Source organism: Photinus pyralis, unplaced genomic scaffold (assembly GCF_008802855.1).
Source record: "Photinus pyralis isolate 1611_PpyrPB1 unplaced genomic scaffold, Ppyr1.3 Ppyr1.4_LG6, whole genome shotgun sequence".
NCBI classification, from domain to species: domain Eukaryota; kingdom Metazoa; phylum Arthropoda; class Insecta; order Coleoptera; family Lampyridae; genus Photinus; species Photinus pyralis.
In genome coordinates this window covers 26,921,006-26,944,603 of record NW_022170663.1, presented here as the reverse complement: position 1 = coordinate 26,944,603, position 23,598 = coordinate 26,921,006, and the positions used below count along the sequence as shown (strand labels likewise).

The window sequence follows — 23,598 nt, the reverse complement described above, 5'->3', positions numbered from 1 at the left end:
ACTTTATTTTCTTATATGCCCCGTAGCAAAAGTACCTAGTGTGTTGTGTAGCATTTTTTATTACGAACACAACGACATACGGCACAAAAAGAAACAATAGTTGGCAACTCTGTTGGTTTCAACAGGATGGTGCACAAAAAATGTCCTAGAAAATGGAAAATTTGTCCGATGCGTATTCTTGCACGATTAGGGCGTTGTACGCGGGTGCACCATCCTGTTGAAACTTTGGTTTTTTATGTATGCCACATATCGTTGTATTCGTAATAAAAACTGCTACTCAATGCCGTGTGTACTTTTTTACGGGCTATATAAAAAAATAAAATTGTATTGAAAATCCCTTAACAATACCTTGTGGAGCTCAAAAAGGGGAAATCAGAAAGTGTTTTGTATTTTGTTGCATCTGTAATCGGAATTTTCTGGTTTTCTTTACAGAACGATAACTGTTTCATTGCGCAAATTTTCCCTAATTTGACCATCCTCGTATCTTCTATGGTTTTGGAGATCCCCACGATAAACTTTATCTTGACACAGCAAATTAAATTGTGTTTAATTTCAGTTCCAACGTCGATGCCGTCACTAATAGTGTAATTATAAATGTCAGTACAAGTGAATGATAAGTTATAATTAACTTATAAATCAATCTATTTAAGGACCGTTATAAATTCATTAATAATTAATTGTAGATAAATAAACTACAATGGTACTTGGAAGCAATAGACTATCTAGTCTTTTGCACCAAAAATGACCTTTGTGTAACTAGTTTGTGAACCAATTCAACAAAAGTTCTTTATTCTCTATCGCCTGTCAACACACGAGCGAGAAATACCCTGTATATTTGGTTGTCGGATGCAACCGGTTAAGTAGTTGTAGATTCCGGGGACATGAGCCACCGCCGTCGCCACATGTTTGATTGATTTTTGCTACCCGCTATTCGTCGTCTAGTATAAAAACAGTCGCAGATAGCCGCCCACTGCAAAATGTACGTACTTTTCTTCGCATGGGCTAGATAGAGATGAAAATATAATAGCATAATTTGTGTGTACCTCACAGGCGACCAGTTTTGCAGTAGACGGCTACCTGCGATGATTGACGTGACTGTTTTTATATTAGAAGAGAGTTAATTGGACTTGACTTCCGTTTGGTAGATTCCGAGTTATACTTATAGCCATTGAGTTTTTGCCTTGGGTTTTTTTGTGTTAATTGTTAGACAAAGCTCATATATCAATAATGTGCAAGTCATGCCAAAAAGTAAATAAAAAATATAAACCAAAAATAAAATAAGAATGCAATTGTGAATCTTCGGGCACCGGTGGGTATTTACAAACAATCTCGTCTTGGCAATGAACAATCCCTATACACAAATAATATTTAATTGCATAAAAAAGTCATTAATTAGCAATTCGTGGCAAGGATACACTTAACCAAATGCAAATGTTCACCCCAGCTGATCACTTATCAAGTAGGTATAATAACTTAATCTAACTTCGATTAACAAGATTCTCTAACTGAATTACCTCGCGTTAACAGAGACGACAAAACCAACGATAAGACACTTAATTAAGCATGCATCTGCAACTTTTGTAATCAAAATATCAATTGCAGAGCAATTCGTCACGACATTGGTAAAGATAAACTAACGACAAAGGCGATTACCAACAGGTTACCTATACGTTTGCAATTTCCGGTAGTTGAGATAACATTTGCTTAGCGATTCTTCGTTCCTAGATGCAACGTAATAGGTCAGTTCCAGCTAATCGACAAGTAGCACTCTCCAATTCGAAAGCGAGTGTTTGCATTTCATCCAGAACACGATACCTACTTCTTTAATACGATCAGCACCAATGCTCGTAACGTAGAAAGAAAAATATATCCAAAAACCCATTAATAAATGCGTTTCGGATTGCGATATACAGGGTGATTCCTATAGTACCTGCCACCGTTTGGGAGCGTGTAGGTGGTGCGTAGGGGAGTATTTTGATATAGGACACATGGGGTCGGAAATCTAAAATAAGGGTGCCAGAGCCAAATTTACCTTCTGAAATTTCGCGCCTGTAGGTAGGCAACCCAACCGGCCGGCGGTGCACACGGAGCGATCTCAGGCGGCGATGTGTGGCTGACACTTGATCAGAATTTTGGTTAAACCCACGAAATCCCGTCTGCAACGACGCGTATCAAGTGAATAAACACTATGGCAATAGTATAATAATAGTTGGCTAGATGTAGGAAGTGCATTGAGAACAACGGTGGCCACGTTGAACACTTGTAAACGTTATTTTATTTATTTATTATTTGACTGTCGTTTTCCCTCCTTCCCTCCCATGTCGCTTCCTCGCGCTAACTCGCTCTGCAACGCTCCGCGCGAAACGTCGGTCGGTTGGGTTGCCTACATACAGGCGTGAAATTCCAGAAGATAAATTTGGTTCTGGCGCCCTTATTTTAGATTTCCGACCCCAAGTGTCCTATATCAAAATACTCCCCTAGGCACCCCCTATACGCTCCCAAACGGTGGCAGGTACTATAGGAATCACCCTGTAGGTAAAACAAAGTTAGGTAATTAAAGTAACACAGATGGCATAACCTAAAGAGGATACTGCCACCTCCCCATTCGTGTAAAGACACTTAGATAATTAATTTAAACAATTTTGCCGTGATGACTCTGGAATTTTCCCATTCAAACCAACATTTTTCGCAAAGATCGGCCTGTCCTTTCAACTACAAAAGCAAAAGTGATATGATCTCAATGCCAATTGTACTACTCCTAACACACAAAGAACGCATTCAGTCAGTTACACGAACCAAAAGTACATTCAACGGAACGTTACAAGAGCTAGATAAATAAACCTAAAAAGCTCTAAAACACGGTTATAAGGCGCTAGTTTTCTACTTTTTCGGGGATCTTAATTTCTTCTTGGGTCTTTTAGAACGCTTACAAAAGACATTATAAATCTCTGGAATTTGCCTAGAAAATGACAAACTACAAACGAAACCGGATACCTCTGGACGCATTTCAAAAGCTCTAGACGCGTTTAGAATATCCACGCCCCAGAGATTTGAAGAATATGAAACAAAAATAAACGGAAAGAAGTGAATAACTGGATGTATGGTCTGAAATGAAAGATTTGGAAGCATCCTAAAACTGACCTCTAAGGAAATTGAGGTAACAAACGAACCGCAAGAATCTGAAAAGTCTAAAGAGACAGATGCACCTGAAGGATAAGAAAATAATTGTTGTCAGTGCTTAGATGTGGTTTTTTCTTTCTAGCAGGAACGTAGGACCGTTGATAAGTTCATACGGTTTGATATTCAAAATCACAAAGTGCGAAGACACTTGTAAATTTTCAAAAAACCTGATTTTAATTTGTAAAAACGCACGGAAATTCGAAAAGTTGCAACAAGTTAAAAAACGAAGTAAGGATTTGTGTTATGAAATGATCCAGGTAAAAATACAAAAGGCTCGTTTCTCGTTCCCAGAGTTGTCCGTACCTTGAAAACAGTCGTATAAATTTAGTGAAACTTTATCTCAATAATTTTCGAGAAAATGTTAACATTTTCATTGCACAGATGCGAATCGTACTTGCGTGTTTTTGGCGCATACAATGTGCGTAACGACCTGAAAGAATTTAATTAAAAATGTACAAGACGCCTCGGGCAAAAAAATCAACTTTTTTATACGTCTAAAGCTATCTACCATATTGCAGCAGGCAGCAGGTACAAGCCTTCCTATTATGCCACACGTAATTTATATTAATGAGTTTCAAACTGAAGCTTTTACATGTCCATTTATATTAATTTACCAGATAAAGAGATAACAATATTTATTTTTCGTTCACTCGTAGAAGATATCCTTACAAAAAAAAAGGACTGAGCGTTTTCACGTGTAAAAAGCTTGCGACATTTGGAGAAAGGTGAAGGTGTGCGAGTACGTGCATGTCTGTTTAGGGGAAACATATTTGACAACATACCTTTAGGGAAATTAAGTTCGGGATATAGCTGCTGATGCATAATTTTTTTTGTGTTGTGTGGATTTATACGAGGCGCCACGCGGAAACATTTTTGCTTTCAAATATGAACTTTCGTGTTAAATTCATAAGTGTTCCAGCTTGTAGTGTCAAAATTGAACTTCCTTTGTACAGGCACAACTTTGAAACATTTACTATTAATCTCAAGTGTTAAATTTAAATCCGAAAAGCCACTGATTGTACATGCAATCAAATATTTCTTGGATGGGCGGCTGCGCGGCTCACCTCCCTCTATTATGCTTGCTGATCTTGAAGGGTTTCATCAACCAATGTTAGATGTCTGCAATCCAATGTGAAATAATCGCTTGAAGATGGGGTCACTGGAGGTCCAATTTGTTAATATAAGAACCGTTCAGACCTTTTTAGATCTTACCAAACTTAATGATGTGGATTAGTCCAAAGCTGTACGCCCCTATAAACTAACATCAGACAGACAAACGAACCTTGCCTTTTATATACAGTGCGATTTATTAAGAAGTAGACATAGTGATTTACGTGTATTGTTTTACCCTGTGTCTACTTTTAAATGACAAAATCTCTTCTAAGGGGCGCTTACTTTTATGCATCCAAAATAACGTCTTAAAACAAATAAAGATCTGGCTGTCATGTTAATTAATTTTAATATTGTTGCTTTGACTTCACAGAAAATAAACCTGTTACACTTCTTAAACTGTTACCGGTACTATAATAATACCAGTTGACAATATCAACGTTTTCTCTAGTTGAATACATCACACACGAACGAGAATAAAAATACGAAAGCCAAAACGATAATATTCAAATTAATTAATATGACAAGTCAGATCTTTATTTGTGTTAAGAAGTTACTTTAGTTGCATAAAATTAGGCGCCCTTCAGAAGATGTTTTATGATTTAAAAGTAAACATTATTTAGGGAAAAATAATATACTATATACGTAGAGAGTCATATCAATAATCCGAGAGGCGAGACACTCCTAAAAATTGGTACCTACATTTACTTATAAATACACTTCATTTTGCCGTTACTTAATTTGTATTTATAAATATTTATTGTATTTATGGGATTTAAATGTATTTAAACGTATTTTCTGTACATCTTCTAAGAAAGTAATTTATAGGGTTTGAAATTGATAATTTTTTGATTTCCCCTCGTATATCTTAAGCGAGGGAAAATTTTCAATTTTTTTTTGTCATTTGACGTTTGACCCAAAAAGAGCACATAATGGGACACCCTGTACCTGCACCTACAATAGCCACTGTTCACTCTATCCTTATTTCGTGCTCTTCTCCGTTCTCTTTTTAATCACCTGTACGTACGTACAGAATTAAATAAATGCGTTTAAAAATGTAAGTAGGTAATATTCTAAATAACTGTACAACAATGATTACACACGTTTCTTTATAATGATTTTTTAATAATCTGGAACGAGATCTGGAATTTCAAAATAAGTATACGGGATCAGGAAAAAAGTTATAGGACCTAACGTAAATTTGTTACTGAAACACCCTGTATATTTTATTCTAAAAAGATAGCGTATTAAATTATCTTTCTGAAAATATACCACTAAAGAAATTTTTAGAAACTCAATTTTGGTTCAAAAACATTCAACTTGTCGTTTGCATACATTTTTAGGATATCTTGCCTCGTACGATAGCCTCGAAAACGCTTTCCATACTTTTCAGAGTAATGTAAGGCGCACTAAAGCTTTTTCCATAGTGTTCCAGCACCTTTCCAACGTTTTCTAACATCTCTCTTAAGCGTCTTAGACCCTTTCCAAATATTTATGAGCAATTTCCAGAGGTTTCTAATTCAAACACAGCTTTCTAGGCGTTTCCAAGCCCACATAACTGTGGAAAGGTCACAGAAGTATTTCGAAAACCAGGGGTTTTGATACCCGATATCTCGTGTCAGCGGTGTTTGTGCATGTTCATTTAGTACCACATTATATACAGAGTGCACATTTTGTCTGGAGCACTGAATATCTCTTTAAAACAACATTCACTTTAAAGAAGTTTGTATGGCAACCAAAAGTTTGCTACCAATATACATACTTTAAAATTGCGGTCAGTGCCGTACGTATGCAGAGTCAAGATGGGGGTATACCGGGTGGTGCCTAGCGCGACGCAGCATAGAGATTTCAATGGTAATTTCTTTATAGTCAATTACTAGCTCCCCAAATTATTTTAGAGCAAAAGTCTGAATACGTTTATTTTAGAGAAAAAAATACTGCATCTGTTCATACCACTAATATAACATCAAAATATACTTCACGTACCTATGTAGACTGTGATAATATCCAACTCACATGTTAATTGCTATTTATGTTGTTTGTTATTGTTACTGACGTGTCAAATTTTTATACATATGTCCACAGGAAATAAAGATTATTATTATTATTATTATTATAAAAGGGCAAAATCGCGCATGCGCATGTGTGCGGGTGGTACCACAGCCACAGCAACGAAATTGGATGCGCTATTGCCGCCACTTTCTCTTTTTGCATTCGGTAGCGTATAGCTCTGGCACCTGAGCCAAGGAAAATCTTGACGATTACTCTGCGCAATGTCAAGTTTCTTATTTATTAATATATTTTGTTGAAATTTTAACCACATACTTCCAGTAAAAGCAAACATATCGCATATAGTGAAAATCAAATGTGCGCATGCGCAGACTGCGCAATGCCAACTTTCTCATTTATGGAGATATCTTTTTGAAATTTTAATCACAGATGCTTCTGTTAAAGGCATGTCCAGTGAATGCCAATTTCCTTATTTATAAAGATATTTTTTGAAATTTTAACCACATATGCCTCTAGTTCTAGTAAAGAAAAACATAGCGCACATAGCTATGGCCTTTCGGGAAGTACTAATCAATTCATGGACAATGGGCTGAAGTTATTCGCCTTAGGGCGAAAACCCGAGCGAAAACCTTTTTACTTGTTTTTACTACAGCAATTATCGAATAAATTTGGATTGTATTAAATGAACAGTTTTGTGTCAGATTGAGCTTAAATAACGATCCTGGATTTTAAGAGATGTTAATTGTTTTTGTGAGCGACTTTATTTCATTGAGCTAGCTAGACAGGTGTTTTGTGGGTGCGTTTAGTGACCGTTCCAATGGCGCCCAACGTGGGGCACACAGAATTATTATTTGGCACCCAACGTGGGATACACAGTAATATATGTATACATTTTGAAAGTTCGATTTTGTTATTTGCAATGAAGGGGTTCAGGTGCGACGATTATACAATTTCAGGTTTAGCGAAAAAAAGTCCGTTTTCCTTAAAAAATATTTGTTAAAAAATAATTTAATAATACGAGGGGATTTCGAAACCTGCATTTGTTACAACCCGTTACAAAGGTTGCATGTTTTAAACACAAAAGTCCCGTTAGTCTTATCCATTATGCTTGAATTATTTAGCTTTATTTTCTCTCTAAATAACAAGTAAGTAATAATTCTGAAAGTTATGAAAAACTAAAGAACTAGTGAGAGACCTTAATTGAAAATGCAATTTTTGTATTATTCTGATTTTTAAGGGTAAATTCAAGATGTATTGTGGGTGCAAAACTTAAATTTTTAAAAAATGTGGTGTCGTGAAGTGATATTAAAATAGAGGGGTTGAACACTTCTTGGCCCGCATATAGGAAATTTCGAGGAAATTGTAGCAAATTCTAGGAAAATATTAGACAATTTTGAGGAAATAAGAGGAAATTCTGAGGAAATCTAGAAGAAATTTTAAGGAAATAAAAGGTTTCTATAGAGAAGTAACGTAATTTCTATGTGTAAATTTGTGAGAATTTTAGGCAGCTAGAAATGTTGGAGAAATTAAGGGAAATGGTGGCAATTTTTAGGCAATGAAGGAAATCTTTGTCCCCCAAAATAAGTCGTGGTCAACTCCTAGGATACAGTTATCAAGACCTCCAATAGATTTATAACATAGAATCTAAAAATCGAATAAAATACAGGGTGTCCATTTAGAATTTTCAAGTTCGGGGCTGTAGACCACCCTGTATAATTACAACCAAATTTGAAAAAGTGTACTTAGGCGAAACAATTCTTGTCGAGATTTTTGCATTAAGTTTATTTTTGCGGAAACTAATAGAAAATGAGTTAGAGGGGGGTCCAAATATAGTGAATAATCCGGTATAACTGTAGAACGGGCGCAAATAGAAGTCCACAGACCTGCCTACCACGTAAGTGGTAAGTTATCTTTTATAAAAAGAAACGTTATCGTGCTCTTGTTTATCTTTATCGGGAACACTGCGATATTTGCATAGCACTTCTCGATATCGAAAATCAAGTCGATTAACCAAACACAAATATTGACTTGCAAGAAGTCATTGCCCACAAGCAGCTATTTTTTCTTGTCAAAAAAAAAGAAATCTTATCGCGTTAATAATTGGCGTTTTCCTTCCTCGGATCGGATGCCACAGGATGATTTGTCTTTTAAATATGAGAGAAGTCGGCATATCCCACCCCCAAAATACGACTACTTTTCTAAGCCATTCGAAATTAACATGAAATCTTACGCCCTGTGTAGTTAAATTACGAAACGTGCCCGGGGCGAACGCGCGCTCCCTTTTACTATCCCAAAAAGTTCCAGAGGGCGGATTACAGTTTTATTATTTTAGGGACCGCACTAATTGGATAACTGAAGCATTGCAAAAAGAGACGCGGGGTGCTTCTAAAACGAATAGGAAATGCCATGCGGAGTTTGATAATTGTCGACAGGTAATGTTTCGCAAATGTAATATTTACAAGTTTATGGCAGTCATTTAGGACTACTGCAGCAGCCAGTTTGAATACAGTGTGCAACGCGCGGAACGGGTCAAGGTATTTTAATCTAAATTTACCATCTTCGTGTAATAAAAGACACAATAAAGTCAACTAATTATCACTTGCGAAAGAGAAACCAACTTCTGAACTAAACAAACGTTGCACTAGTTTCTGGAAACAATGGAACTGGCCGAAATACGCGTCGAAAAATCGCGAATTTTTCTCACGTTGTTTTTGTAAGCGAGCTCGAGCGCGTTGCGCGAAGGGTTAGCGCGAAAAAATCGGGGGTGTTCGCCTAATCGCGATTCGAACTATCATATGCGCCATAGACGACTGAAGCAAGCAAAATTGTGGTCCGGCGAAGTGGTATCCCGAAACCCACGTGAACTGCAAACCAACAAAACGAAGAAATTCGCCCACTTGCCTCTCTTTCTTAAGCACACGATATCCTTCGGTGACGCCTATGAGAGCGACGAGAAAAAAATCAAAACAGCCCGAGGTACGAACTGGCGACGCGTACGCGAATTAACATTTTGATAACGACCCGTGCATTTCAATTAAATCAAAATGTGCTCGCTATCGATTTTATTCGTTAACGTACAAAGTATTGATTTATTAATTACTTATTCTCCTTTATGCAAATCGAATTTGCAATTCACCGAGACTAACGGAAATCCCACGTTTTCTACACGCTTTTTTAACCCCTCGAACGAACTCCTTCTACCTGCTCGCTATCTATTCTCGCAATCCTACACAAAACTGCCTTTATGACAAAAATTAAATTACTTTCACAGGCACTGAGCATTTGTAAATTTAATACGACGTCCAGCGAACAAGCGCGCGTTGGCCGCATGCAAATTCCGGTAGTTACAAATTTCAATGGCAATGGATAAAATTGTTTTGCAATCGACATTCCTGAAACGCCTTCAACCTGTCGCGCAAATTTCCACGTTTGACATAATTATCGTCGTACAAGATTTTTTTTGCTATTCCCGTTGGCGAGATGGCAATAATCTTGGTCGGTAGTCAAATAAGGCAACGACCGGTATCGGCGGATTAAAAAACCATTAAAGATGGTTTGGGGTCCCGTTTTAAGTACGACTCTTTGTAATGGATTTATCGTGTCCACGCTTACTTTTGGGATGATAATTTGGGCGTTGATTTTCTTTCACATTTTGGTGGCACTACTAGAGCGAATAATGTAATGGCAGGCGTCGGCGTCCTTAAAAGCAACAGGCTGTAAATTCCAACCGTCATACAGCGCCGAAATACTTACTCCTTCACCCCCCCCCCCCCATCCCCTTATACTTTATACAGGTATTTTAACCACTCCCCCCCTCCCCCAATTGATTTTTTTAAATTTCCGTTTCCAAATTTTTCGTATTTCGGTTTTTCTAGAATTTTTTAATCCCATAATTAAACATTTCCGAGAGAAATAACTAACCTGTTGTGGGCTCGGGGGGTCAATTTGTTTGTATACACTTGGGTTTTTTATTTTTTAAATTTTTTCCGAAATTATAAATTTGAATTTTTCGGTACGATTATTGAATTTGTTTAATTTTTAGAATTTTTCAAGTGCCCGTCGATTGATTTGCGTGAGTTTTTAAATCCTTCTAAATTTTTCTCAATATAGCCACAAATTCTGATCGAATTTTTTTTTCAATACCCTGTATACTTATTGAATTTTATTAATGTTACCTGAATTTCTTCTCCACTTCGATTTTTTGGGCACATGTTCTGTTTCGTATGTAAACACGGGTACTCTTGTTGTCATTGAAGTCACAAAAAAGTTACAAATGACAGTCTTGTTAAATTTTTATTTGTGAATTCCAAATTTATAGAATTATAACATTTTTACTGAATTTTTCATACTCTGAATTCTCCGGAATTTTATAAATTTTCTTTCCTCAAATTTTTGTGATTTGTGCAGTACACTTGAATATTGAATTTTTATTAATTGCTAAAATTTTGACGAATTTTATGAATTTTTTGTATAAATTTTTGGCTTTTTAATATTCTCTTGGCGTTTCTTTTACTTTTTATTATTTCGACATTTTATAAAACGTTCCAAATGTTCATGATTTTTTTTTCTATTTTACGAAATATCCTAAAATTCTCAAAAAAAACGTTAATATATAGTATATTCAGTAACTATTAAAATACCACCACTCCGCTGACCCGAAAATAACTTTAAAATGTTTGCGGACACTTTACATAATTTTCCAAATTTTTCTATTTTTCATACACGTTCATAAACATTTCGTATTACGCCATTTGGAAGAATCCCAATTTTGTCTAAATTTTCTGATTTAACGCTCATTCTGAAGATTCCAGTCGGTTTTTAGATCATATCTTAAGAGCACCCCCCCCCCCCCTCTCCTAAGATGACAGTTTGGTAAATAATACGGTAATAGCTTTTCCAGGCGACGGAATTAGTGTCATGTAGAATACGTTTGCCGGTACTAGTGTCAAATAAATCACTACTAACCTATTTTGGTCTGCCACCTTGCACACCATATTGAAATTCTTAATTTATCAATATCGAAAAGTTCTGAATTTTCAATATTTTCTGTATTGTTCAGAATTTTTTTGTATTTCTGCATTGAATACTGAATTTTTGAAATTTTTACTAACTGTCCAAAGTTTAGCAGAATTTTCTGAATTATTATGTTTTAATTTTACCAATTTTCCAACAATTCTTGTAAACTCACATGGACATTTAGTTCTATGTATAAAAAACCACATTTTCACTGATATTTTGAGTTGGATCAGATTTGTCTGAACTATTTTTAGTTAGATATTACTTAATTATTTAATATTAATATTGAATCTTCTTGGTACCCTTATTTTACCTGAGTTTTTACGAATTTTCTTGCGACTTTTTCAATGTATGTCAATTTCCACATTTTTGATTTTGCAATAAATTTGTATGTACACCCCGACGGAAATGCATTTTTGTGTATACATACTTGGAGCTTTTTTTTAAGTGAAATGAAATGTTTAGGTACAAGGTTTATAAAATTATGCCGAAAGTTTAAAATGTTTGGAAATGTCGACCCTTTTGGAAAACTTGGGAATAGAAGATTCGCCAAAATTGTACTTTCGAGTACTTCGACTAGTTTGAGAAGTAGGTACTTTGTAACGCTATTTTCATCCCTATTGAGACTTCTGATTTACATTCCATTTAAGTAATTATTTGATTTGTGCTCTCATTTAAATTCTTACGCTATCTAGGGATTCCCTTTGTAACCACTGTCAGGTAATTTCTGTAGTAGATTTTTTCATTACTACCTTAGTTCTTTATTTTCGCTGTTATAGTATTAGTTCTTTGTTTTGCCGTTAGAGACTGTCCGAATGTTAAGAGGTTTCTTTACCCTACTTCTTTGTCTTATTGCTAGAGGTCACGCTTTGTACCTTTCTGCTTTCGCTTTGATTACATGGAAATTTTTCTCTTTACTTTACTTTTACCGACTTCGTGTCTTACCTATAAAGGTAAAGTTTTGTATTTTGTACCAATGCTGAATGTTAGAAATGGTTTAGAGATGCCGAATAATTTCGAAATAGAATATTTTGGAAATTTTTTAAAATCTTTCGGAATTATTTTCGAAATGTCGAACGTTTTGACAAAATCGAATGTTGTCCAAATCACTAAAAAACTCGGAAATATGCGGGAATTTTTGAAAAGTGGAAAATTTTGAAAATGTTTTGGAAATAACTAAATTTAGGAAACCTGTAAGAAATTTTGGAAATGTGTACGGCGTCCGGGAAATACTTTGGAAACTTCAGACAACTTCGGAAATATTAAACATTGTTTAATTGTTTCAGTAATACGTCGGAAATATCAAAAATATTTTAGAAACGTCAAATGCTAATGTTCTGAAGTTGTCGAATGGTTTTTTGGAAATCTCAATGCATTGGAAATGTTTAGTAAATGTTGAAATTTTGAAGATAAATATGAAGCAACTTTCAAAAACATGCCGAAAATGTTTTGGAAATATGACATTTTTGAACATGATATTGTTTGGGAAATATCGAAAATGTTTCTAGAATCTTTTGCAAATATGACTGTTTTCGAAACGCTTTCGAACCTTTTAAAAATAAGAAAATTTCATAATTTTTGTGTACACCTCTATTTTTTGGATTTTTTTGAATTTTCACAACTTTTTAGATTACCTAATTTTGCTAACTTGCGATTTTTGAAAAAAATGGAATTCTTGGTGCACACTCCCAAAATAAAAAAAAACACTTTTTTGCAGACTTCGTTGCATCCTTTAAATATTTTTGAATTTTTCATTTTTAATATACCGTTGTTGCACCGCCTCAACAGTCTAAGCAGCTCAAAATTTCGTATCGCTTGATATCCGTATTAAAAAAATGTCCACGGCTGTGTGACAGCAGGATCAGCGGTTTTCTAACTTTTTTTTCTTCTAGAATTTTTGACAGACTTTTTGACGAAATTTGTAAGATTTTCTGATTTTGCAAAGACCTGACTCTTAACTTTTGATATTGAATTATAACTCGAGAGGGTAGGATTTTTATGCAAACTTGGCAGAATTTAGAATTTCTTGGAAAGCAAATTAAAAGCTCCAGAAATTTTGAAAATATTTAGGAAATATGTAGGAAATTTTGGATACGTGGAATATTTTGTATCTATTTTAAAAATGTAAATTTCAGGAAATATTTTGGTAATGTCAAAATTGTTTTACAAATGTCGAATGTTTGGAAATGTCGACTGTTGCGGAAGATTTTTTCTTTTTGAGATAATTTCGAACAGTTTTGGAAATAAATAAAATTTTGTAATTGCATAGGAAATTTCTAAATTTTAAATGTTTTGGAAATTTTAAGACATTTTGTAGGTGTTTCGAAAATGGCGAATAAATGAAAGAATGATCGCATATTTTGGAAATATCGAATGATTTTTTTAAAAACCTCGATTTTTTTTTAAATTAGAAAAAATTGAAAACGACGAAAATAATTGGGAAAAATAATAAATAATTGTGTTGAAATCTTGATGATATTTAGTAAGTATGAAACAACTTTTAGAAACACAATAAATATGTCTGGAATCGGATTGTTTTGGAAGTCAAAATATTTAGAAAATGATTTGCAATTGGAATCGGAAATATCGAATCCTTTGGAAATATGAATGTTTTCGGAACGTTTTCAAAATATTTAAAAAATTTGAAAAAATTTCTGAAATATCTAAGAAATTTTAGAAACATGAAGTGTTGAATGTATGAAATATCCAACGTTTTGGACGTGTTGGGAAATGTGCAGGAAATTTCTGGTTTTTTTAATGAAATGTCGAAACTGTTTTGGAAATAATAAAGTACATGATGTTTTAGAAATGTAAAGGAACTTTTGGGAGTATTTTGGAAATATTTAAGAAATTTTTAAAAATGATTCGGAACTTTTTCAAAATTTTTTTAATGTTTTAGAAATGTCAAATGTTTAGATCAATTTTTGAAAGACTAGGAAATAATATTAAAAAATTGAAAGTGTGTAGAAAATTTTGAAAGTAAATGTTTGGACAATTTGGAAAATTTCCAGGAAACGTATAGGAAATTTTGGAAATATTTTCGAAATGTCGGAAATTGAAACATTTAAGATATTTTAAAAATGTTTCATAATTTTTTTGAAAATATCCATGCTTTGAAAATGTTAAATGACGGAAATATCAAATATCAAACCGATTTACGACTTACACAATGGTGTCAACAGTGTGCCTACGCACGTTGTGATGTTACGCAATGAACCTGATTGGTCGTGGGAGAATCATCATAAACAGGCCAGAGATCAACGTCAAAGTGTAACAGACAGGCAGAAATTGAAGTTTTCGCAATTAAATAAAGCGATATGTTTATCTGTCGCCGCGAAAGCTATCAAATCGTTTCTGGAAATGCGAAAGGGGTTGCAGCGAGGAGCACTTGACACAGTTTCGGTTTCTACTGCAGTATAATTTATGGAATGGACTACTTGGCAAAGTTAGAAGATAAATAATTGGAACTCAAGATTTTTGGACCCAGACGGGATGGCTTTCTTGCTCGTAATAACGTACGAGCAATCAATAGAGCTGCGGTGGTTATTTAGAAAGACGTCAGTAGATAACGCGTCAGTTTGCCAAAACTGGGGTGATTTTTCTTCATATTCCACTTTTTTAGTCCAAATACGTGCCACTAATCAATACCAAGTTGCCAGAAAGTCCTGAAGTTTTTAACTGCGAACAATGCCAGAAGTTTCCCGATTTATTTCGCTGTATACAGGACGGCTCGAATTACTCTAGCATGTAATCAATTTTTACGTTTTAAATAAACGTCCATTACACTTTTGGAAACGAAATAGTTAACAAACTGTCAAGTTCAGAAACGTGATTAACGTTTCAATTATTTGAAAAGCAATTAACGTATGTACAGGAACCGCTTCACTCGGTACAATTAATAACAATACGTTTGATCTTAACTTGACGTATCTAAAATTCCGGCCGGCCGATTTTCTCGCATCGGTAGTTAAGTTATACAGAAAAAAGTTGGAAAATCACTTGGGGAAAGTTAACTACACGGGACGAAATTGAAACGTGGCTTAGGTTTCGCAAGTAAATAAAATCAACAGCGGCGCGGCGTTTAATTAACGCGTTAAGGGAGAGTTTTTGGAGTTAACCACCTTCGCGTTAACGCTGCTCTTTCTAAACAGAACGCACCTCGGAAACTGTGATACAATAAAATAATTATTCAACGAAGTGGCTAACATGTGATGACAGAATTATGTCATCCAATTAAAAACTAATTGTTTGAAACGTTAAAAGGAGTTGTTCGACAAGGGCGTTTGCGATTGTTGTTAATCGATTTCACCATTTATCAATATTAAGCAGGTAGAGATTAATTACGAGGGTGGGAATAATGAATTTCGTTCGTGCCGCGTGTCAATATTATGCATGGTGGTGGTGCGCAATATGAATGACATCTACATTGCAAAATCGGAGTAACGGTACCGAAACCGACAAAATTTATACAACAATTAAAACATGGTACCTATCTAACACAGTATCTAATTATAACAATTATAAATTTAAACGGTCATTGCCCTTTATCGAAAACCGTTAAATAGTTTAATTAAGAGCGAGCACAATCTGTGAATTTCCTTCAGTAGGACGTACCCCACGCTATTTGAACTCTTTTGGAAAAGATTTCAGCTATATGCATGGGATGGCATGTTGACAATTTAATATTTTACGACCACGTGCAAGGGTAGTTGTATAAGAATGGGAGGTGATAAATTTTGTATATAAAAAAAGAACGACGACATAATTGTATCAGTTACTTGTGCAAAAAATTTGTCCTTGTTTTGTAAAAAATATTTTGACCCCCCTTTACATGTCACATGTTCAGAATTCTAAAGTTGACCCTCTCCGCCATGGGAGGCTCCCTTTGAATTTGTATAACCTTTGTATGAAACTTTTTTCCAAAAAAGATGATTGCATCTAATTATTAAATTGTCTTTTGATACTGCAGTATGTTATACAGTGTGTTCGAGTCACCTCAATATCTCTCTTTTATTTGGCGAGAGTCGAAAAAATGGTCAAATATGATTTTGTACGCGACATCACGAACAACTGACGATGGCATATTGAAATTTCCAGTATCATTTCCGGTTAAACAGATTAAGACATCGATGCAAATTTTGCTTTTCAAATTCAGTGGCTATGTATTTTAAGATTTGTGAAAAGAGCAATATATTGCAAAACTGTACGACAACATGCATAATTATATGCATATACAAAAAAAATGAGGATATTCGTGATTATTTATTTAGAATATTTATGAAATCTCGCATTCCGTGTGCTGTCAGGATGCGCGGCGGCGTCTGTTGCTTTTCATGGGTAGATCGTATCACGCAAAAGTAAATCTTCAAAACGAAATATTGAACTAGTTGATGTAGGTCTTTTGTCTGTGATATGGCACTGTCACTGTTAAAATGAAGATCATTCAAAGCAGTCGAGCAACCAAACACTGCAACTGTTGCATAGGTATAGCATGTACGTTTTCTAAAAAGCTTAAGATGTTTTTAAAGAAATTAATTTTTTAAAAATCATTTTTCAATCTTTCGAGTGGAAACCGCAGAATTTTGAATTTTCTCAATATTGCGCAAGGAAAATTCATTGTGAAGGTCCACCGTGATCTATCATTTCAAGAACGGCGCCATAGATGAGTTTCTACCTTACCGGAAGATTAATTACATGATATCAACTTTAACCTGATGATGATAAGTTCCTGTAACTGCAAGTGTAACGAAACCCTTTTGGGAGATTAACGATCTTGTAAATTGCTCCGATATACCTAATTTTACTTACGCTGCTTCTGTCGTTGCCGAAGAATATTTTTCGAGACCCGATTTGATCTATATTGCTCCGAAGATTCAATTGTACTAGCTTGACTACGTTTCATCTCCTTTATATTACTTGTGTGATACCGATATTAGTACCGTTGTTGTGTAAATAAGTGCAGTTGAAGTTACAGATACTTGGTCCGAGACCAATTTCGATGATTTTTCAAGTACGTTATCTGTTTACTCTGAAGAATTTGCTCGTACTAGCTTATTTACATTTTCAATTAATTGGATCAATAGAAATTTAGTTATTTGTGCATCGTAAAGTACTTTTCTTGAAGTCACGTTTATGCTTTTATACAGATTTTTGTAAGGATAACCTGTGGTTAATCAAAATTTTGCTTTTGCAAGAGTAACGGCATTCAAATTATTGTTCTTATTGAGTAATTACAGTTTAATATACGATTGCCTCCGTTTCAGACGTTAGACATTGGTATTTCGCAATACTCTTTAATTTGGTTGTTGTGTTGTTATCTGTTACAGATTTGCAGAACCCGCGCTTCTGAGCTCACAAGGTTGCGACCCGAAGTTCAAAAGTAAATTTTTATTTTTCGTCTACTCCTTGATTAACGTTTGATTTTCCGTACAATCGAATTGTAATTATTACATTTGTTTAGATCTCGGTTTTGATATCCACTTAACAATTATAACTCCGTTGTTTTCTGTTATATTTTTGAGATAATTTATTGAATTTCCGCGATTGATGACGTGAATTATTGTTTATGTTTTATCCCTACCAAGTACTTTATTCTCGACTTTATTTCTTTAGCGTTTCAAGACCAGAACATGGGTCTCTTAGTGTGCCTTGTTGTTTTCCCTTCTAGTAAGTATTCTCACTTCTTTTTTGACATTCAGTAAATACTAAGTGGCACCTATCCGGTTTACTATTACTACTTCTGCCTTTTTGCTTATTTTTGCTTGTGGACAAGAACCCTGATATTCACCCCGACCCACCTCTACTTTGCCTGAGCTTACCGTGTGCCTCAAGGTAATTTTGTTAGCTTGCCCAAAGTGAGCGAACTAAATCAATGGTTCAAACGTTGAGGGCACGCAACGAAATATTTATCTTGGTCTCTTTCTTGTTACATTGCTAGTAAAAATTTAGTCGCGATTTTCGTTGGGAAAAAGGCAAGACTTGATAGTTGAAGAAGATATTTCTATCTGGCTCAAGATTGCAGACAAGATATTACTGTACAGGGCGTTCCAATTTCGACGACGGAGTAGGACTCGACTCGAAAAGGACGTGTAAAATAGGACTTCGATATTTTTGCAAAAACAAATTCTCAATATTTTAAAATGCGCGGTTATCATATTCATTTTATATTTGATGATTTATTTTTCAATAGTTTTTCTTTGTCCGACGCATTATTTTTAGGACATTGATCCTGAAGTAAAACGATTTTTATTTTCTTAAGGGAAAACCATGCGTTGGGACAAAACAAAATCAAAAGATCAAATTTGTTCAAAAATGAATGAAGATTTAAAAAATAATTTTTATTTTAAGAGAAAGCAGTGGCGTAGTTTTTTTTCTCCAAAAATATTCAATGCAAAAGTCGTACGGACACCACTGGTAGAGAAAATAAAAACTTTTGCACATCAGAAAATGCATCTTGATGCATAGAAGACATGTATCAAATTTCATAAAGATGTCTACAATATTATCTCTGTTATTATTAAAAAACTAATTTTTGTTAACTTTACCACCCTGTATCTCAAAAATTAAAACGTGTTTTGTTAAAATCGGTCCAAGAATCACCCCCTTAAATATTAGCATATCTTTAAGGAACACCCTGTATATTCTGTTATATCCGAGGTTATATCATATTTATCAAATTTTTGAAATGACACGTTTCCACCGTCAACCATTTGCATTGATTGATATCGGCTGCCTTAGAGTTACCATCCATGGATACAATAAACAAAAGTGCCATAAATCCATCCATACTATTTAAAAATCGTAAAAGATACGGTTTTTATTTTTCGTTCATACATTAAAAAAAATATAAGTTCTGATACCTCAATGTAATCAAGAAAAAGAATGCAAAAAATTGGCGTTAAGATGTACAGGGTGTTGCAATTAAAAAATACCGACTTTGGGTTAAATCTCAGAAACGATAGTCGAAAAACTACGTCACTGGCTTCTACGCAAAAATATCTTTCTACTTCGTGGACAGTAAGATATGATAACATTCCAAAAAAACCGAGAAAAAACCAAACTTTTCGTTTTCATCCTGTATCTCAGTAACAAACGTAGCTAGATTGATTCTGTTTGTGTTATTAAGAGATAAAAAGTGACAAGAGTCGCGAAAACCGAAAGTCTCTATCTTTAAAAACAGCTGAGATACACTGCAGACCCGAACAAAGTAGGACACACGGTACATCGGCTAATATACGTACTGGCCCACTAAAACCAACAATAAATGATGACTGTTTTGCAGACTAAATAGACACTATACAGGGTGTTTATTTGGGAGCTTTAGTTAAACGTTTCTGGGAAAGTAAAATAAGTAGGTTTTTGAAAATCTGTACTTAAGGAGTCCCTCTGAAGGCCGAATCTATGTAAAATATTTTAAAAATGGTCGCACTTCCGGAAACACCGGAAGCAAATAGTAACTTCGTTATTTTAAATGGCAACCCCTATTTTTTATTGCATTTTTGGATTCTACGTGAAATACGTTATATTGATACCCACATGTCGATATCTGTTATTTATGGTTTTTAAGTTATTTTGACTTTACGAAAAAAATGGCGGATGCAGATGGTACCTTGATAATTAATTACTTGAAAACGGTTATAGTCATGGAACCCATTTTTATTAGTGCATAGAGAATGAATAGGGCTTTCTTTTGAGTGCACTTAAAAAAAGTTAAGTTGCGTACAACCGGACCTATGGAGATCCAAATTAAAGAAACTTCAAAGTCTATAAACTCAGTTTTTTTTAATGGAATGAGCATGTTCTTAGTATTGCATGGGATAGAGAATCGAAATTGGCATATTTTGATATTACATGTTCCTATAGCTATCTTTATCAAAATTTGCCAATTTCGATTCTTTATCTCATGCAATAGTAAGAAAAATTTGGATCTTCATAGGGGCGGTCGTACGCAACTTAACTTTTTGACCTAAAAAAAGCCCTATTCATTCTCTATGCACTGATAAAAATAGGTTGCCATGACTATAACCGTTTTCAAGTAATTAATTATCAAGGTACCATCTGTATCCGCCATTTTTTTTCTTAAAGTCAAAATAACTTAAAAACCATTAATGACATTTATCGACATATGGGTATCAAAAGAACTGAAATTTCAGGTAGAATCCAAAATCCTACAAAAAATAGAGGTTGCTATTTAAAATAACGAAGTTACTATCTACTTCCGGTGTTTCCGGAAGTGCGGCCATTTTGAAAATATTTTACATCGATTCGACCTTCAGAGTAACTCCTAAGTACAAATTTTTAAAAACCTACCTATTTTACTTTCCCAGAAACGTTTAAGTAAAGCTCCCAAAAAAACACCCTGTATATGAGAGGCCGGAGGAAGCGAATTTAAGAAAGGGCCCATTCGCAAGGATGCGAAATACGAACAACTAGGACGCATTTGTCAGGAAAGTATAGATATTTCAAAAAAACTTTAAAAACCTGAGATCTCAGTAGTCAGTTTATATTTTGGGTTAGTTGGGGTTGGGACAAAAATAAATTAGGGCGTGACGTATTTGCCCAACTCCTCTGAATTCCACGGACGACACCCTCAGATATCCGTAGAACATCATTGAATATCGGTGTAAATGTCGGATATTCTTAGGTCATTTACTACTGTATCTAACTAAGATGTCCCTTGGGATTTTCCTCTCGACTATAGTTAACTGAATCCGCCATTTGAGTTGGTCCTGGGACCTTGATCGTATTGGTTTAGCATTCCCTAAATGTGACTAGCAAGTAAAAAAGAATGATTTCCAATAACTTGTAAGTACTGTGGGGAGGGTGCTAAAAGACGAAGGATAAGGTAACCAGTTTTACCACAAAAAAGTTGTCTTATAATAATCAGAAATCGAACCCGTAATTAAAACTTTCACACGCATTTGGCACGTCGGTTTTGAAAGCAGATTAAACACCCATTGGAGGATTTCAAGGGAGGAGCTCTTTTTGTGACATTTGCGACAGTACCGGTATTCGCCTTGGTCATGTAAACAAAACTTGAAATATCCTTAGCCTTTCCAATTACATTTTTAATTAATTGTATCAGAACTAAAAAATGACATTACCATTTACCTTGTGCTTTGTTCATAAACGTGGGGGAGCAAAATTAGGCACAAGTGTCTCTCAGAAGTTCCATTCTCCATTGCTTAAATTAATTGAATACAAGGTAGGTAAGTAGGCTCCTATGTTCAATAGGATAGCTAATTAGGGAACTAACCTGACCTTTACAACAAACTCCTATTAAATTATAAAGTTAACATCAAAGACCTTTAAGTTGGCGAAAATTTTCATGTCGATGACGTAATTAATTACCGACGAGTCCCGATTTATCAAAAATTGAATGACATCACAGAACTGTTAATTCTTGAATGGGCAAATGTGCTTCAAATGTGTGTCCCACATCGGCATCAGATGTTTGAAACGACAAGTGGTCGACCTTACAGACAAAAAGTAGCAGTTCATTTCTCACCAGCTTTTGCACACTTTCGGTTTCGTAAATTAAAAGCCGTCACCCACCGCGCGCGCTATAAAAATCCTACCCGTCCAACCTGTTTTTCGCTCGCCGACCACCATTTCGACGTGTGCGAAATCGAAATTGACCGCGCGGGAACGCCCAGTGCAACTGGCGGATTTTGGACGTTTACAAAACATAAGGGAACCAAAATAAACAAGTTGATATAAATAGAAATCGGAGCGCACGAATTTCCGTCAGTGAATGTCGCTAAAATGGAACCGGCATGTGTACATACGCTTAGGCGTTAAGGGAACGGTATTTAAATACACGTGCGACCGGGGAAAAACGCGGGGGTAGGTAACCTTTGCGTAACGACAATAGGTCATCATCAATCATAATCGATGACGTAAAAACACGACCGACACCGCAGCAGCATCTCCCCGTTTACAAAGTACATCGACCGAGCCACAACTGACTGAACTGTCGCGTTTACTGGAGACGCACCTTCGGCCCCCGATGCCAGTAGTGGTAGTACATAGCGATACAATTTAATCGAACGCGTGATTCATCTACATACAAATCACTGTTCGTGGAATCGGCGATCGTGTCTAACTTTCAATTAAAAATCGGTAGGACATGCGGCACGAGCGACTGACTAATTGACCTTGACAGTGTAAGTGAGTGGGAAGCGAATTAGGGTTGATTACGTACACAATTGAGGGGGAGTGAGAAATAAACACTGGACGAATTGAGTTCAATTTATTAAGGTTAATTCAAATAAATTTCCAGCGCTCGCACTTTTAGGGGATGAGTTACCCTTGAATTTTAGAAATCACATGACCTTTTCAATGCGTGGTATTTATAACAAAAAGCGTAATAGTGAACTAGGTACGCTATAACGGAATAATAAAAAATAACAATTTAATTTAAAAAGTACGTGTACCTAAAAAGTACTGTGCTCATTTTTTAGTTTTTAAGCGCACAGACATTGTATTGATGTACAGGGTGTCCCATTACTAATGGTCACAGGCCATATTTATGGGACCGTTAATTGCACAGCTTCGGGAAAAAATTGTGTTAACAAAAGGGGCCAAGAGAATTCGCTAGAAATTATTTTCAAGTTTCTAGCTTCGCCGCTAGAGGGCATACGATTCATGGTTAAGTAGAAAAATGAATTTTCCTAAAATATATCCCAACAAACATGCATAAAAAATACATGCGTAGCAATATTGTATCAATTTTGCATCATTTTGATGCAGCACATATTTGCTCTAACTCATAAAATATGAGGGGTAGGGGAAGGGGAACATCTCTTTAAGGAGTTGAATGTAACTTCGGTTTAGGTTTAGGTTAACAGATTTTCACATAATAGGTCTTGTTGGAAAGAGCTCTCTTCGTGGAATCAGATTTTACCTGAATGAATGGGATGAGTGGTAGAGGGCGCGATGTGACATTAACACAAACTTTGCAGGTTTTTTTGAAAATTTCAAATGAAGCGATATAATTAGATTAGATTGCAATGTATGTATTTTTTATGCATGTTTGTTGGGTATGTTTTAGGAAAAAGTCATTTTTACTTAACCATGAATCGTATGCCCTCTAGCGACAAATCTAAAAACTCGGAAATAATTTCCAGCGATTTCTCTTGGCCTCTTTTGTTAACGAATTTTTTTCCCCGAAGTTGTGCAATTACCGGTTCCACAGATATGGCCTGTGACCTTTATTAATGGGACACCCTGTACAGCAGGCATGTCAAACACGCGGCCCGTCGTTTTGCAACCTGCGGCCCA

General features: G+C 35.2%; 1 protein-coding gene across 2 annotated transcripts in view; it reads right to left on the bottom strand.

Annotated features, from left to right (window-relative positions):
* The window catches only part of LOC116172940 (caskin-2), a 63,503-nt gene extending 41,209 nt beyond the window's left edge, over nt 1–22,294 (bottom strand). Inside the window, exon 1 of one of the 2 annotated variants that reach the window (XM_031490218.1) lies at nt 22,171–22,294. The gene's annotated coding sequence lies outside the window, so the exon portion shown is untranslated. The remainder of the gene's footprint in view (nt 1–22,170) is intronic. The other variant, XM_031490217.1, reaches the window with a different exon arrangement.
* Between the last annotated feature and the right edge of the window lie 1,304 nt (nt 22,295–23,598).